Source organism: Bos grunniens, chromosome 12 (assembly GCF_055505025.1).
Source record: "Bos grunniens cultivar Pamir isolate PY7600 chromosome 12, Bosgru_T2T1.0, whole genome shotgun sequence".
NCBI classification, from domain to species: domain Eukaryota; kingdom Metazoa; phylum Chordata; class Mammalia; order Artiodactyla; family Bovidae; genus Bos; species Bos grunniens.
Window position 1 is genome coordinate 68,641,003 of NC_141176.1, and position 18,011 is coordinate 68,659,013.

Genomic DNA, 18,011 nt, shown 5'->3' on the forward strand with positions numbered 1-18,011 from the left:
CCTGACCCAAGGATCAAACCCAGGTCTCCTGCATTACAGGTGGATTCATTACTGTCTGAGCCACCAGAGAAGCCCCATTTCTGCATAATAAACTGCAGCAAAGCTTACTGTTAGAGGCTGAATTGTGTCCTCTAAAACCTCTTCTGTTGAAACCCTAACCCCCAGTAGCTCAGAATGTGATTGAATTTCTGGGTGGGGCTTTTAGAAAGGTTATTTAGTAAAAATGGGTGGGCCCCATGTGATGTAACTGGTGTGCTTGTAAGAAGAGATTAGAACTCTCTCTCTCTCTCACACACACACACACACATACACAGAAGAAAGACAGTATGAACACACAGGGAGAAGACAACATCTACATGTCAAGGAGAGAGGTCTCAGAATGGAATGAACTCTGCTGACAACTTAATCTTGAACTTTTAGCCTCCAAAACTGTGAGAAAACAAATTTCTGTTGTTTAACCACCCGGTCTATGTTACTTTGTTATGGAAGCCCATGACCAAAACAGTTATAAGTATTAGCAAACTAATACACTTAACTAAATTCAACAATAATGATATCTGTTTTGCTCTTGAATCTAATATTTGAGCAGGGTTCACAGGAAGGAGAGCTGAGCTCTCCTTCACTCAGTTCTTTCAGTTGGGGCAGCTGGAGGGAATTTTGCTGGAATCATCTGAAACTCAGTCAGTCACACAGCTGGTGGTTGGTACTGGTAGCTGACTGGGACTTTGGCTGGATCTGTTGGCATAAGACCTCCGTGCGGTCTGGATTTTCACACAATGTGATGCCTCATTCCAGGGGGAGGGTTCCAAGAGAGAGCCAGGCAGAGGCTCCATGACATTTTCTAAACTAGCATTGGAGAGATAGAGTATCACTTCTGACACTTTTTATTCATCATAACCAAGTCATAGTAGTCAGTCCAATTTAAGGGACAGGAATCAGTCTCCACTTTTTTATGGCATCATGTCAAAGATTGTGCAGCTACATTTTAAAATTCCCAGAGATGTGCAACCACAGCTGTGTGTGTGTGTGTGTGTGTGTGTGTAGTAAGATCAAAAACGTATATATTTCAACGACAGGTATATTAATTTCATGTTGATTAAGTGTCAGTACTGTTTAATGTGGAAAAATATAAAAACTCTTACAGGTATTTTTATGGAATCTATATACTGACTTCTATTAAATTACTTTGAAATTTCTTAATCCTAATCCTATTATCTGTTTCTTTCTAAGCTAAAGCTAGATGATGAAACTCCTTTGTCACTCCTCTGAGACCAGGTTTTGTACGACATCACTAATCACTGTGGCAGCTCTACACAATGTCTCTAAAGTGAGGAGGAGGCAGGACCAAATGGGAGGCCCAGGGTGTAATAGACGACATATACTTTAAGTATCAGACTCTAAATCTGCATTCTTTCTGAATCCTGACTTTGTCACTACTAAGTTGTCTGACCTTTGGTAAGTTACTTAAATACACAGAACTCTAGGTTTTTCCATTGTAGTAGTGTTGGGGTTACAGACACTCTCTCCAGGATGTGTGATGAGGATTAAATAAGATACTGTTTGTAAAGCTCTGAGTTCTGAGCCAAACTTATTAATCATATTTCCCTTCCCACTTTATGGTATTAAACACAGATCACGATATTAGAGTCCTAGTTTATTAAACTATTATGACTTCATGTATGACGATAATCAGTTGTCCTTAAAATAACCCATTTGATCTGTGCTAATCGTCCTTTTCCTCAATCTTTATGTAACACCAGACTAAACATCACACCAGAAGTTCATGATAACACAGTGGAGTGAATTTTGATGTCAGACACATTTTGCCCCTTTTCCAAAGGTTTTCACATTTCAAAACAGATTGGAAGTCGGGTATTATTTCTTTCCAGTAGAAACCACTGTTTTCACTTATTATTATCATAAGCCAGTTTCACTGATATAAGGAACCGAGGTATTATTCCCTGTCTTTCTAAATGAGGATCTTTTGGAGTGAGGAAAAGCAGAAAAACAAAAATAGTGATGGAGACTCAAATGTTAGCTTTCTTTTTTACTTGTGTACTTGAAATCTGATCCTAAGTATATTAATGAAGATTATTTTTGCATTTCATTTTCACTGCATTTATTTTTTGATTAATGCAGTTCCTATTTTCCAGATAAGAAGCAAAGAAAGAAATAAATAAAACAGATTTTCAGACTGATTGCTAATTTATATGAATTCATGTATTCAAATTTATGAACTTTGAATCAAACACAAGTGCTCAATGCTATTTTTCAAATCTCTGACATTATTTACATGAAAACTTTTTTTTGAAATATCAAAAGAGATTATTTGTCATTGAGAAAATTTCAATAGTACCCTGATGTTTCCTGAAGATGTTTTGAAGTTACGTGAGAAGAAAATACGTTTGGAAGTTAAAACGTTCTGGTGAAAAACACTTGAGGAGAAATAGTCAAATGGATTTTTCTCAGGTTTTTAGTATGTTTCAAACTCTGATACAACAGATAATCAAAGGATAGATATGTTTTTGTGGTTGAGCACAGAATCTTTACAGTAAAGAACAGTTTTTTTTCTACATCATTTAGTCTTATACAGCAATGTATTAGTTTTCAACTGCTGCTGTAGCAAATTACCACAGATATTGTGGCTTAAAGCAACACATCTCTTCTCTTAAAGTTCTGGAAGTCAGCAGTCCAAAATGGTCCTTACTCAGTTATAAGGAAGGTATGTTCGATGTTGTGTTTTTTCTGGAGGCTCCTAAATGGTCTTCTGCATCCTTTTTGCTCTTGGTGATACATGATACAGCAGCCAGACTGTAAAGTTTGCATCAGATCATGTTATTCCATCTCATGGCCTCTTGTTGCCAGTAGAAGAACATTCACATTTCCTACCAGGGAGAACCATCCTTGCTGACTGAGTCACAGGCAACTCTCCACCTTCACTGGTGGTGATTGTCTCTTGTCAGATTAGCCTCCTCCAGGTGCCTTGAACACAGACTGTTCCTGTGTGCTCAGTCGCTCAGTCGTGTCTGACTCTTTGCATCCCCATAGACTGTAGTCCGCCAGGCTCCTCTGTCCATGGGATTCTCCATGGCAAGAATACTGGAGTGTGTTGTCACTTCCTTCTCCAGGGGATCTTCTCCGGTATCTTTTTGTGTCTCTTGCATTGCAGGCAGGTTCTTTACCCACTGAGCCATTCGGGAAGCCTTTTACACTTACCATCCTCTCCCCCGGAATAATTCCCCCACCCTCTCTTCCAGACCCCACTATGCCTGGTGCTTCCTGGTGTCTCAACTCAGAGACACCCTCTGAGGTGACCTCATCTGAATCACATCCCATCACCATCAGTTTTACTTTCCCCTTAGGACTTGTCATTATCTAAAACCATCACATTTAAGTTTGTGCTTATTTTAGTGTTATTTCCCTCTCCCCACACCACCTCCCCTCCAGACACATGTTCCAGAGGGCAGAGATTTTGGTCTGAATTATTACCACTGTATGTCTGTCATTTAATTACAGACTAATCTTTAGTAAGTTCTCAAAAGAGTAAGAAAAAATAAGTGAGTTAATTGATAAATTGACTTAATTAGTAGCTTTCATTTTTTACCATGGTAAGTATTCCAGAACACATCAGAATAAAGTAGATTTCAAATTTGGTGAGTTGCCATCAAGTATGTACCCAGATATACTTAGTACATTGGACCCATGTCCCAAGATTATTCTGCAAAACTATCCAGATCTGCCATCTCCTTTCTCCTTTTTCTCTTTTCTATGTCCAGTCCACTTCTGTTTATCCCCCCGAAGTAAAGCTTCTCTTAGATGATTCTTTTTATAGGAATCTCGGCAAAAGTTTTCACTGAGCTGTTGAGATTAGATTTGATTGTGATACCCATCACAATCTTCTTAGTAATTTTTTTTAGAAGAACTTTATGTTGTCTCAGTTATAGACCCAAAACATCATGGGATCAAATCAAATAATTAAGAAAATGTGTAAAATTATAATCAGTGTAGACTCCACCAGCCTGCCTCTTTTAATGACCATTTAGCTCAGGGCACTGATGAAAGCATGTGTGCCATGCATGATACTGTGTTTTTGTTCTGAGAAGTGCCTGGCATACATGGTCTTTTAAAAAATATGTGTAGCATGAGTGAGATAACGTAAGAGAGAGCAGTTAGCAGAGTCCGTGACACCTGGCAGGTGCCCAGCAAATGAAGTATGTGGCATGGGAGTGATACTCAAGCTAATCACCTGCCTCCTGCTAGTAACAGGGCCATTTGGGGAACCCACCAAACTCACAGTCCTGGAGAAAGAGATGAGCTGAGGAAATAGAGGACCAGTCCGTGCTCTAGAGAGGGACTCAATGGAAGAACTGAATGGGTCTCCCGAGGAAGGCTTATGTCAAAATTAATAGCATCTTTCCAACAAGGCTCAGGCTTAATTACAATGAATTTAATACCAAAGCTAGCTGCCGGGTTGAGGTGCCAGAGGCAAGAGCCCACCAGTAATGGAGCCCGGCCAGAGACAAGTGTCAGCATGGAAGTGCTGCTTATAGGGACCCCAGAAATCACACAACAACTTTCTGCTGCTGGGATTAGTAAGAATTGCTGCAGGAATAGGTATATTTGTAGGTTTTTCTTTTAAAAGTACTTACTTGCACTCTTTTTGTGAATTGCTTACAATTGAAGAATAGAGAATTAATTATGTTGTTAATTTTTAGAAGAGCCGTGTTTTTTGCAGAAAAAAAAATGACTGCAACCTTGATATCAGCACCTGGGGAAAGGCTCCCATTTGTCCTAAGCAACTCTTAAGCAAGTAATATGAGCTGTCTTATAGCAAATAATAAAGCTAAAAAAAATAGCATTTGAAGTTAGCTTCTTTTCTACAAGTACATCCATCACTGTGTATGACATTCTAGGTGAAGGACACTAATCCATTATCTCTCTGGGTGAAGGACATATGACTGGCTTTTAGAGGACACTCAGTAAGTGCTTTTTTGTTGCCTAAAAATGAGAGGTTCAGAATGGATTAATTCTTACTTCTCTTAACCTCTTTTCTATCTAAAGATTTCTTTTTAGTATTCTTATATTGCTCTTAGAATCTGATAGATGTTCAAAGGTAATTGCAAAATATTTCTTTCATTTCAGTCCAACTAATGTCTTTCCCATTTCTGCCTTTAAAGAAAAGAAATCCTTTCTTCTAGAATTATCTAAGAAGGAAATGTGGGGGTTTTCTTTTCCGTCTTTTATTTTTTTTAATGTTTAGGGCATTTGTTTAGTCAAAATTGCAAATTCTGTACTCTCATACTGAATGTCACAATAAAGTGAGAAAAGTCCAGGGTGGATAAGAAATAAGGGTCTCTTAAAAGTCAGAATCAGAAGAATAGTCAAAAAGAATTGACAGAGACCAGAAATATGTGCACCTGATGAAAGTGAAAGAGGAGAGTGAAAAAGTTGGTTTAAAATTCAACTTTCAAAAAACTAGGATCATGGCATCTGGTCCCATTCCTTCATAGCAAATAGATGGGGAAACAATGGAAACAGTGACAGACTTTATTTTCTTGGGCTCCAAAATCACTGCAGATGGTGACTGTAGCCATGAAATTAAAAGATGCTTGCTCCTTGGAAGAAAAGCTATGACAAACCTGGATAACATATGAAAAAGCACAGACATTACTTTGCTGACAAAGATCCATCTAGTCAAAGCTTTGGTTTTTTCCAGTAGTCACGTATGGATGTGAGAGTTGGATCATAAAGAAAACTGTGAGCTGAAGAATTGATGCTTTTGAACTGTGGTGTTGGAAAAGACTCTTGAGAGTCCCTTGGACTACAAGGAGATCCAACCAGTCCATCCTAAAGGAGATCAGTCCTACATATGCATTGGCAGGACTGATGCTAAAGCTGAAGCTCCAATACTTTGGCCACCTGATGTGAAGAAGTGACTCATTGAAAAAGACCCTGATGCTGGGAAAGATTGAAGGCGGGAGGAGAAAGGGATGACAGAGGATGAGATGGTTGGATGGCATCACTGACTCGATGGACATGAATTTGAGCAAGCTCTGGGTGTTGGTGATGGACAGGGAAGTCTGGTGTGCTGCAGTCCATGGGGTTGCAAAGAGTCAGAAGAGACTGAGCAACTGAACTGAACTAACGTGTACTTTTCAAGCAGAAGAAGGAATTTCAAGAAAGAAGAAGAGGTCAAAACAGTATCAAAATTCAATGTTATCTAACCATAAATTATCCATTTGATAGTTCTGAGTATAGCAAACCTACTGTGATTCAGTGCTATTTATCATTCAGTGCTCTTGCTTATCAGCCACTACCTTGAGAGCCCTGGAGCATCCTTGAATTTAATCTCAGTTGTGATGTCAGTTCATTTTCCCTACCTGGAAGATCCAAATGGGGTGTGAGTGAAGCTGGTGTGCACGGCCTGCTTGCATAGTCTCTGTTTGCCTTTGGGCTTTCAATTCTGTTTGTTAAGTTATTGCCAAAATCCTAGAAAGCAATTTAAACATACTATTTCTTTGGATAAATGAGTTTTCACAGTTGATGATGGACAGAGGATTTTATGACCTAAACATTAACAGAATTTAAAGAATAATGTCTTTGTCTTGTTTCTTAGCATGTGTTTCTTAGTATAGGCATGCTGATAACAAAACATTTTAATTACGTTGGCGGCTAGTCACCACAACTTCAATGGTGTTAAGATCACTTAAGATCAAATTAGGGCTCCTCTGGTGACTCAAATGTTGAAAAATCTGCCTACAATGCAGGAGACCTGGGTTCGATCCCTGGGTCTAGAAGATCCCCTGGAGATATGAGTGCAACCCACTCCAGTATTCTTGCCTGGAGAATTCCTTGGACAGAGGAGCCTGGTGGGCTACAGTCCATGGGGTCACAAAGAGTCAAACATGACTGAGTGACTAACGTGCATGCATAAGGTCAGATCTCTAAGGCAGGCATAAAGATGGTAGGCTGAAGAAGTCTGTCAATCAAACACAGCTCAACGTGTGGCTCAGCTGGCGTGGAACTAGGAAGCCATTTCTCTGTGGCCACATAGACTGAAATGCCATGTGTGAGAAGGGCTTGCACAGGCTTGTAGGGAGTGGCACTTCATTTCTAGTCATGTAGCTCAGTGTATGCAAACTCCTGTGAAATGTCCCCTGTATCCACATCTTTTCTCTTCATGGAGGACTGTCTTTCATCTCCCATAGTTTCTTTTCCCTCCTTAAATAAAATCCAAATTCCCCAAAGAATTGTCTAAGCTTCTCAATATTACTACAGCATCATCTCCTCTCTCTCTGTTCCTCTCTGCTCAACCTGCACTTCTCAGTTTCCAAACCTGACAACTTTGGGCATGATAGCAAAGTAAGGCATGATCGTAATAAAACTATAGGAAAAGCAGAGCAAGGCAACCAAACCCCCAGAGATAAATGACCAGATGTCTAGATGGAGGCTTGCTGGATCAAAGGGTAGGCAAGTTTTTACAGCTTTTACATTGCCAAATAGCCCTGCAGAATGACTCTATCAATTTACGCTCTGCCAACATGGTTAATGGGCTGTAGTGTAATTGTCTGTTTATCTATCTGTTATCCTCATTAAGCTGTAAGCACTTCAAGGACTTTTCAATTTCTCGATACCCAGTGTCTAGCTTTTAGCCTGGTATGAAGTAGGCTCTCATCAGCCCACTCCCTTTCCTTCTAAATTCTTTGAAGCCCCAGACAAATGAGCCAATTGGTGTCATAGGATATATGGATTAATGGTAAGGCATAGTGGGTGCTAGGTTTCCAAGGTGGCACTAGTGGTCAAGAACCCATTTGCCAATGCAGGTGACATAGAGAGGTGGGTTTGATCCCTGGGTCAGGGAGATCCCCTGGAGGAGGGCATGACAGTCCACTCCAGTATTCTTGCCTGGAGAATCCCTATGGACAGAGGAGCCTGGCAAGCTACAGTCCATCGGACCATAGGATCACAAAGAGTTGGACACGACTGAAGCGACTTAACACACACATGCACAGTGGGAGATAAATAAAATATTCCCATATTTCCCCACTAAACTCAACACATCCATAAGCTCTTATATAAAGTTCAACACCTACTTTTTAACCCAAACACACATAATGCAGTCTTCATTAATAGGTAGCTTTCAATAACCTTATGTCAAGTACTGTTTGACTTGAATTAGCATTGAACACTGAAGTCGCATAAGTGTAGAAGTGTGTGTGTGGATATTTTAAATAAATATCTTTCCAAATTCAACTGTATTAGTAAAGGAAATTGCAGCAACTTCCTTTAGGGTGAACATTTTGAGAGCATGTTACTATGGCGATTATTTTAAAATGTCATGTAAGATTATAGTTTTCTTTCTGGCATAAAAACGTCTCTAAAAATCTTCAAGGAGTGTGTCTGCTTGCATGTGAAATCTTTAGGAAAGCTATAAAATCAACATTATGATGGTTTTCTTTGAAAAATAAGAGCTTTTAAGATAAAGATCCAAGATTATTTACTTAAAACATGACTGGAACAATTGTCATGTATATTTTGAAGAAATGCATATAAGCTAAGGATATAAAGATTCAATGGGACATGAGCAACAGTTAAGAACAAATATTCTACGTATTCTAGAATAGGAGATAGGCATATAAAGAAGTAAGTTAAAATACAGTAAGACAACTGCTGCGACAGAGATCAAAAACAAAATTCTGAGGGGAAAAGATGAAATATCTCACCTTAGAACTGTTTCCGTGTGTCAAGTCTCCTTTGAGATATTTTCATTTCAATTTTTTTCTAATGATCCTAACTAGAAAGGCTGATTTTCACTACCTGAGTAATTGACCTGCACCTCTTCTTAGAAGACAAACATTTATTGAGCATCTGCCATGTGCCAAGAACATAGGCACAGACAAAACCCTCAGGTCGACAAAGAACTTTAACGCATTTTGTTACAGATTTTATGTTTAGGAATCCAATTCAAGTTCAGCCCGTGTTTTATAACTCTATATATATTTTGTGTGTGTAGTATGTAGAGTCATGAAAACATGTATTAGTTTTACTAGTTACACTGTGCTTGATAAGTATCTGTTGAATGAATTAACGAGTGAACATGTAAGGAATTTATGTATTTAATTATTCACAGAGAGCCAGGTTGTATTATTTATAACATAGATGTAAACCACAATCATGTGACATTCCAAAAATTATCAGGCAAACCCATAGTTGGGAGAAAACTGGGAGAAGAATGAAAATAGAAGAATCAAAATGGTTAAGAAAGGTGATTAAGGAAAACAATATTTTCCATAATAGTTTGAACAGAAACATTGATCTCACCTTCTTTTCAGTACTAATATTTCTATTATAAGTATGCATACCTAACTGCTGCTGCTGCTAAGTCACTTCAGTCGTGTCCGACTCTGTGCGACCCCATAGACGGCAGCCCACCAGGCTCCCCCGTCCCTGGGATTCTCCAGGCAAGAACACTGGAGTGGGTTGCCATTTCATTCTTCAATGCATGAAAGTGAAAAGTGAAAGGGAAGTCACTCAGTCACGTCCGACTCTCAGCGACCCCGTGGACTGCAGCCTTCCAGACTCCTCTGTCCATGGGATTTTCCAGGCAAGAGTACTGGAGTGGGGTGCCATTGCCTTCTCCAATGCATACCTAAGACATACTTTAGACATCTAAGCGTCCTCATTGATAAAACATAACAAATTCTCAATAGTCCAGGTTAATATCTCTTAATACCACTGATGTTGCCTCCAGAGTTGTAGTAGTCTTGTAATATGATAGGAATTTAAAAAAATAAAACAATAGCAAATATAAATGACCATCACTTTCTTTCAGGCATATGAAAAAAGTATGACGCACTTATGTTTATCACAGAGGTGAGGTTTCTGTCTGTGATGCAACCAGCAGATTTCATAGTTCAGTTGGATTTTAGTCAATAGAAAATATAGATAAACAATTACTTAATTATTTTAATTTATAGAGACATGGAGAAGCCTTCTGCACACTTACTTTAATTGAAATATTGAAATAATCATCATTGCATTCTTACAGAAAGAGTAAACTATTGATTTTAACTGAAATGAAAATCATGGCTTGGCCAGAGTTTTGGGTTTGTTTTTTTTTTTAATTTTATTTAATTTTTAAACTTTATATAATTGTATTAGTTTTGCCAAATATCAAAATGAATCCACCACATGTATACATGTGTTCCCCATCCTGAACCCTCCTCCCTCCTCCCTCCCCATACCATCCCTCTGGGTCGTCCCAGTGCACTAGCCCCAAGCGTCCAGTATCGTGCATCGAACCTGGACTGGCATCTCGTTTCATACATGATATTTTACATGTTTCAATGCCATTCTCCCAAATCTTCCCACCCTCTCCCTCTCCTACAGAGTCCATAAGACTGTTCTATACATCACTGTCTCTTTTGCTGTCTCGTTCACAGGGTTATTGTTACCATCTTTCTAAATTCCATATATATGCGTTAGTATACTGTATTGGTGTTTTTCCTTCTGGCTTACTTCACTCTGTATAATAGGCTCCAGTTTCATCCACCTCATTAGAACTGATTCAAATGTATTCTTTTTAATGGCTGAGTAATACTCCATTGTGTATATGTACCACAGCTTTCTTATCCATTCATCTGCTGATGGACATCTAGGTTGCTTCCATGTCCTGGCTATTATAAACAGTGCTGCGATGAACATTGGGGTACACGTGTCTCTTTCCCTTCTGGTTTCCTCAGTGTGTATGCCTAGCAGTGGGATTGCTGGATCATAAGGCAGTTCTATTTCCAGTTTTTTAAGGAATCTCCACACTGTTCTCCATAGTGGCTGTACTAGTTTGCATTCCCACCAACAGTGTAAGAGGGTTCCCTTTTCTCCACACCCTCTCCAGCATTTATTATTTGTAGACTTTTGGATCGCAGCCATTCTGACTGGTGTGAAATGGTACCTCATAGTGGTTTTGATTTGCATTTCTCTGATAATGAGTGATGTTGAGCATCTTTTCATGTGTTTGTTAGCCATCTGTATGTCTTCTTTGGAGAAATGTCTATTGATAAAAACTCTCCAGAAAGCAGGAATAGAAGGAACATACCTCAACATAATAAAAGCTATATATGACAAACCCACAGCAAACATTATCCTCAATGGTGAAAAATTGAAAGCATTTCCTCTAAAGTCAGGAACAAGACAAGGGTGCCCACTTTCACCATTACTATTCAACATAGTTTTGGAAGTGTTGGCCACAGCAATCAGAGCAGAAAAAGAAATAAAAGGAATCCAAATTGGAAAAGAAGAAGTAAAACTCTCACTATTTGCAGATGACATGATCCTCTACATAGAAAACCCTAAAGACTCCACCAGAAAATTACTAGAACTAATCAATGACTATAGTAAAGTTGCAGGATATAAAATCAACACACAGAAATCCCTTGCATTCCTATACACTAATAATGAGAAAACAGAAAGAGAAATTAAGGAAACAATTCCATTCACCATTGCAACGGAAAGAATAAAATACTTAGGAATATATCTACCTAAAGAAACTAAAGACCTATATATAGAAAACTATAAAACACTGGTGAAAGAAATCAAAGAGGACACTAATAGATGGAGAAATATACCATGTTCATGGATTGGAAGAATCAATATAGTGAAAATGAGTATACTACCCAAAGCAATTTATAGATTCAATGCAATCCCTATCAAGCTACCAACAGTATTCTTCACAGAGCTAGAACAAATAATTTCACAATTTGTATGGAAATACAAAAAACCTCGAATAGCCAAAGCGATCCTGAGAAAGAAGAATGGAACTGGAGGAATCAACCTACCTGACTTCAGGCTCTACTACAAAGCCACAGTTATCAAGACAGTATGGTACTGGCACAAAGACAGAAATATAGATCAATGGAACAAAATAGAAAGCCCAGAGATAAATCCACGCACATATGGATACCTTATCTTTGACAAAGGAGGCAAGACTATACAATGGATTAAAGACAATCTCTTTAACAAGTGGTGCTGGGAAATCTGGTCAACCACTTGTAAAAGAATGAAACTAGAACACTTTCTAACACCATACACAAAAATAAATTCAAAATGGATTAAAGATCTAAACGTAAGACCAGAAACTATAAAACTCCTAGAGGAGAACATAGGCAAAACACTCTCTGACATACATCACAGCAGGATCCTCGATGACCCACCTCCCAGAATATTGGAAATAAAAGCAAAAATAAACAAATGGGATCTAATTAACCTTAAAAGCTTCTGCACATCAAAGGAAACTATTAGCAAGGTGAAAAGACAGCCTTCAGAATGGGAGAAAATAATAGCAAATGAAGCAACTGACAAACAACTAATCTCAAAAATATACAAGCAGCTCCTACAGCTCAACTCCAGTTTTGGGGTTTTAAGTGGGTTTTAACTGTTCACAATTGTCAGCATTAACACATTTCATTCTAATAGTTTCTCTGGCTTTCAGATTATGGTCTTGTTTTGATCTTCAAAGAGTGGTTAGAATAATTGGAAGATCTGCTAGAATGGCAATGAACCTGTTGTGGAAAAGGCAAAAAATTCTAAATTCAATATTAGAAAATAGTAAAGAGCTTAGAAAAGCAGCAGGGGTAGGATAGAATTGCCTAAGTTTGGTTGTTGCTTGAGAGGCCTTCTTCAGTGGGAATCCTGGATTCCACCCTAAGGTTTGCAGTGTGAAAGCCATTTGGATAATATCAAAATATATGGCTTTGAAAAGTTTGGCTGTATTGAAGTATCATATAGATTCTGGTCCTTACCCTCTTGTTCTGAATGATGGCCGGCAGAACCACATAGAAGCAGACCACCCATACAAAAAGGAAACCCACCCTTCCTTCATGGCATGATTTCTGTGTGGTTTCTGACTTCTTTAAACATTGATGGACAAGCCTATGATGACTTTTGTAGATTCATTTGATGTTCATAGACAATCAGCCCTCTGTATCAAGGGTTCTACATATTGGGGTCAACTGATCATGGATTGACTTCTATGAAGAGTACATCATGAGAAACGCTGGGCTGGAAGAAGCACAAGCTGGAATCAAGATTGCTGGGAGAAATATCAATAACCTCAGATATGCAGATGACACCACCCTTATGGTAGAAAGTGAAAAGGAACTAAAAAGCCTCTTGATGAAAGTGAAAGAGGAGAGTGAAAAAGTTGGCTTAAAGCTCAACATTCAGAAAACGAAGATCATGGCATCTGGTCCCATCACTTCATGGGAAATAGATGGGGAAACAGTGGAAACAGTGTCAGACTTTATTTTTGGGGGCTCCAAAATCACTACAGATGGTGATTGCAGCCATGAAATTAAAAGACGCTTACTCCTTGGAAGGAAAGTTGACCAACCTAGATAGCATATTCAAAAGCAGAGACATTACTTTGCCAACAAAGGTCCGTCTAGTCAAGGCTATGGTTTTTCCTGTGGTCATGTATGGATGTGAGAGTTGGACTGTGAAGAAAGCTGAGTGCCGAAGAATTGATGCTTTTGAACTGTGGTGTTGGAGAAGACTCTTGAGAGTCCCTTGGACTGCAAGGAGATCCAACCAATCCATCCTAAAAGAGATCAGTCCTGGGTGTTCATTGGAAGGACTGATGTTGAAGTTGAAACTCCAGTACTTTGGCCACCTTATGCAAAAGCTGACTCATTGGAAAAGACCCTGATGCTGGGAAAGATTGAGGGCAGGAGGAGAAGGGGTTGACAGAGGATGAGATGGCTGGATGGCATCACCGACTCAATGGACATGAGTTTTGGTGAACTCCAGAGATTGGTGATGGACAGGGAGGCCTGGCTTGCTGCAGTTCATGGAGTCCCAAAGAGTCAAACATGACTGAGCGACTGAACTGAACTGAACTGAACTGATCATGGATTGAAAATATTTAGAAAAAAATTCCAGAAAACTTCAAAAATCAAAACTTGAATTTGTTGCTCACTGGCAACTATTTACATTGTGTTAGGTATTATAAGGAATGATGCTAAAGCTAAAACTCCAGTACTTTGACCCAACTCATGCGAATAGTTGACTCATTGGAAAAGACTCTGATGCTGGGAGGGATTGGGGGCAGGAGGAGAAGGGGACGACAGAGGATGAGATGGATGGATGGCCTCACCGACTTGATGGATGTAAGTTTGAGTGAACTCCAGGAGATGGTGATGATCAGGGAGGCCTGGCGTGCTGCAGTTCATGGGATCGCAAAGAGTCAGACACGACTGAGCAACTGAACCGAACTGAACTGAAGGTATTATAAGTAATCTGGATTTGATTTAAAGTGTATTGGAGGTTATAGGCAAATATTACCTAGCGGTAAAGAACGTGCCTGCCAATGCAGAGGGCATAAGAGACTTGGGTTCAATTCCTGGGTTGAGAAGATCCCCTGGAGGAGGAAATGGCAACCCACTCCAGTATTCTTGCCTAGAGAATCCCATGGAGAGAGGAGTCTGGTGGGCTACAGTCCATGGGATCACAAAGAGTCAGATGTAACTGAGGCAATTTAGCACACATGCACACTATTCTGTATGAGAGACTTTATATCCACAGATTGGGGTATCAGTGATTGTCCTAGAACCAGTCCTCTGCCCATACCTGAGGGAGAATTCTATTGCTATTCTGTACATTTTTCATAATTGAGTTTTTCAAAATTCCTATTGGAGTATAGTTGATTTAATTTGTTGTATTAATTTCAGGTATACAGCAAAGTGAATCATTTATACTTATATCTACTCTTATTTTTTTTATTCTTTTCCCATATAAGCCATTAAAGAATATTGACTAGAGTTTGCTGTGCTATACAGAATGTTTTTTATTAAGTATCTGTTTAATATATAGTAGTATGTATATGTCAGTCCCAATCTCTTAATCTGTCCCTCCCCCCATTATCCTCTGGTAACCATAAGTTTCTTTTCTACATGTGACTCTGATTCTTTTTTGTAAATAAGTTCATTCGTAACTTTTATTTTCTTTAGATTCCACATATGAGTGATATCATATGATTTGTATTTCTTTGTCTGACTTAATTCACTCATTATGATCATCTCTAGGTCTATCCATGTTGTTGCAAATATTGTTATGTTGTTCTCTTTTTATGACTGATATTGTTATGTATGTGTACCACATCTTTTTTATCCATTCCTCTGTTGATAGACATTTAGGTTGCTTCCCTGTCCTGACTATTGTAAATAGTGCTGCAATGAACATTGGGGTGTATGTCTCTTTTGAATTATAGTTTTCTCCAGGTATACGTCCAGGAGTGGGATTATTGAGTCATATGGTAGCTTAAAATTTTATCCCAATACTATTTCACTGATAAGATTTAGAATATTGGAAATTTTATCCTCAAACTTCAACTCAGTCTATTATGTAACCTGAGAAGGCAGAAAGTATGATTCATTAAACATTATATTTTATTTTGATAATGTAAAATTCATGTTTTTAATTGAACTTATGTTTACATTTTTGAATCACTGAACAACATTCTAAGTTAATTACCTATGACATTTTGTGCACATTGTCATGCCATTTGTCCTTCTCTCTTTAATTCAAGAATACTAAGAATTCATATTTCTTAAGTAGAATAGTCCAAATGTAAGTAAGTATAAATCTTTAGATACTGGAATATATGTTTAGAGATTAGGCACCACAAATAGCATGTTTAAAAATTTTGCAGTCATATTTTGAAATAGGATGGAAACAAAGGATACCATGTATAATCTGAAATCTATTTGCCTTTAAAGGCACTCATTTAGCTCAGTAAGTATAATTATAATGTTGTTTTGTAACATGACAATAAGATGAGAACACTGAAGTCAATAACAAACATAATAATACATGTAGTTTGGCTTAAATAAATACATTCAGCAGTGATCAACCTGACAGCTGGTGAATAGGCTTGGGATTTAAGTATGTATCTCAAAAAATATTCCTAACACTTATGAATCAAGTTATCTTGAGTTAATAAGAGACTAGAGAATGGAAAAAGGAAAGTTGCACAGAGATTACACCCACTGAAATTATTCATGTCTTCAAATTGGAGATGATTCCATCTTATGTGCTATGTTGTATCTGCATTTGAACACCTCACTGATAGTTCCTATCAGTGAAGATGACTGCACTGACCTTAGGAGTAAAGAGATAATTTGTGGAAAATTATAGCAACGCTTCAGCGATCTTTCTAATCTACTTTTCACTGTCATGAAAAAACCTCGTGGGAAATTGGTGACCTCATGATATGATTTCTGAACCCTTAGTTTCTGAAATGATACAATCTCACTGAATTCATGAAAGATGGGGTCATAAAGCCAGATATAACTTTTAGGCTTAATAATCCATTTAGGTTCCTCAGTATGTAGAACTAAGAAAACCTTCCAGTCAGTTTCAAAGATAGCAAGATTATCTATCTAAAACTAATAATGTAATTGACCCATTAATGAACATAGATGTAGATACCAAGATGCTCACTCAGACATTTTGCCTATGAGTTGTGGCTTGTGGGCAACAGCACAGCACAAGTCACATGACCTCTGTAAAGTAACTAACACCAAAATAGAACCAAGAACGGCTTAAAAGATACCTTATGAGTCAACCTCACAAAGTCCTTTTGGATTTTCTGTTCCTTCATTCCAGTTATTTTAGCATCTGCTGTACAGATGACCCTGAATGGGAAAGTCGACAAAGGTCAAAGGTGGTACATGATTTTTGACAACTGTTTCCAGGTTAAGGGCACTTTGCCTGGTCAACTTCCAGTCCACTTACTAAATGGAAGATAGTAACCAGTCAGCTCCGTTTTTATGTCATCTATTTTCTTTATCATGAGGCTATCATTAAAATCCAGAAAGGATCTAGAATATGGCAGTCATTTATTTTTCCAAATTTAAGTGGATTATTTTCTAAGACTGCTGAATGTGCTTTAGGAGGTCTGTATAGCACGTGATTATCCTTGCCGTTTTCAGGTACTATGTTTCATGGTGTGTCCCTTAGGTCTAAGAGATTCCCTCTTGGTACTCTACGTGGACAAAAGGTCACTTTGTGACAGGGAGATGGAAAGCGATATTAATTCCTGCAATGTATAGAAGTCAGACTAGACTTGGAAAACACTTTGTAATTACCTGGTCATGTGGCCAGAATGTGTAGGCTGCTAATTAGAGTACCCTGCTATCCAGAAATCTCCCCAGGGTCTCTTCTGAGGTATAAGGCATTCCGCTATCAGACGCTTTTGGTCATAAGTTTCGTTTTAAAGTTGACAGGAATATAAAAACTACACAATGTTAAATTTTTCATGAAAGAAATACTTATATTTTCAGAGCACATAGCCCCTAATTAGAGTAAATTACTCCTGATGGAATAAGCGTTCTGCAATAGCAGGAAAGGAACCAAATTTAATTTCCCAGAGCCATAGGGAGGTCTTGACTATTCAAAAACTGTCTCTAAATCTTAGGAACTATGCTTTCAAGGGCTAAACTAATAGAACTGAGCAGGAAATAAGCCTGATTAGCATTTTGTAAGTAATTTTGAGCACAAAAGCTATATTTACAATAATAGCCAAGACTTGTCATCTACAATTGAACTCAACGCTGGCAAAAAGAAAAACATAAATTGAATCCATTAAAATGACATCAAATAAATTATGATGTTCATTTTCCTGTGCACTGCTTATCACTTTTTAATTTTTTAGAAGTTTGGTGGGTTATCTCCAGATCCTAATAAGGAAGAATGGGTTAGCATTGATTTGGATGACTTATGAAACATTTATACACACATTATTTACTTGTTGTTCTTAATTTATAGCGCAGCTTTCTCAGGGCTCCCCACTTTAATACAGCCTGTCAATCACCACTATCTATAATCAGGAGGCCTAGAGGCATGTATTGTTTATTTTTCTCACACAATTTAAACAAATAACCTCTGGCTTTTTGCTAAAGAATTGTTTTGTATCTTTCCACTCTGCACAGGGTAATCGAAGCAATTTTCGTGGTTGA

At 38.2% G+C, this 18,011-nt stretch overlaps 1 protein-coding gene across 6 annotated transcripts in view; it reads left to right on the forward strand.

Moving 5' to 3' along the window:
• Positions 1–18,011, forward strand: part of GPC6 (glypican 6) — a 1,234,490-nt gene that overhangs the window by 660,051 nt on the left and 556,428 nt on the right. The window lies entirely within an intron of this gene.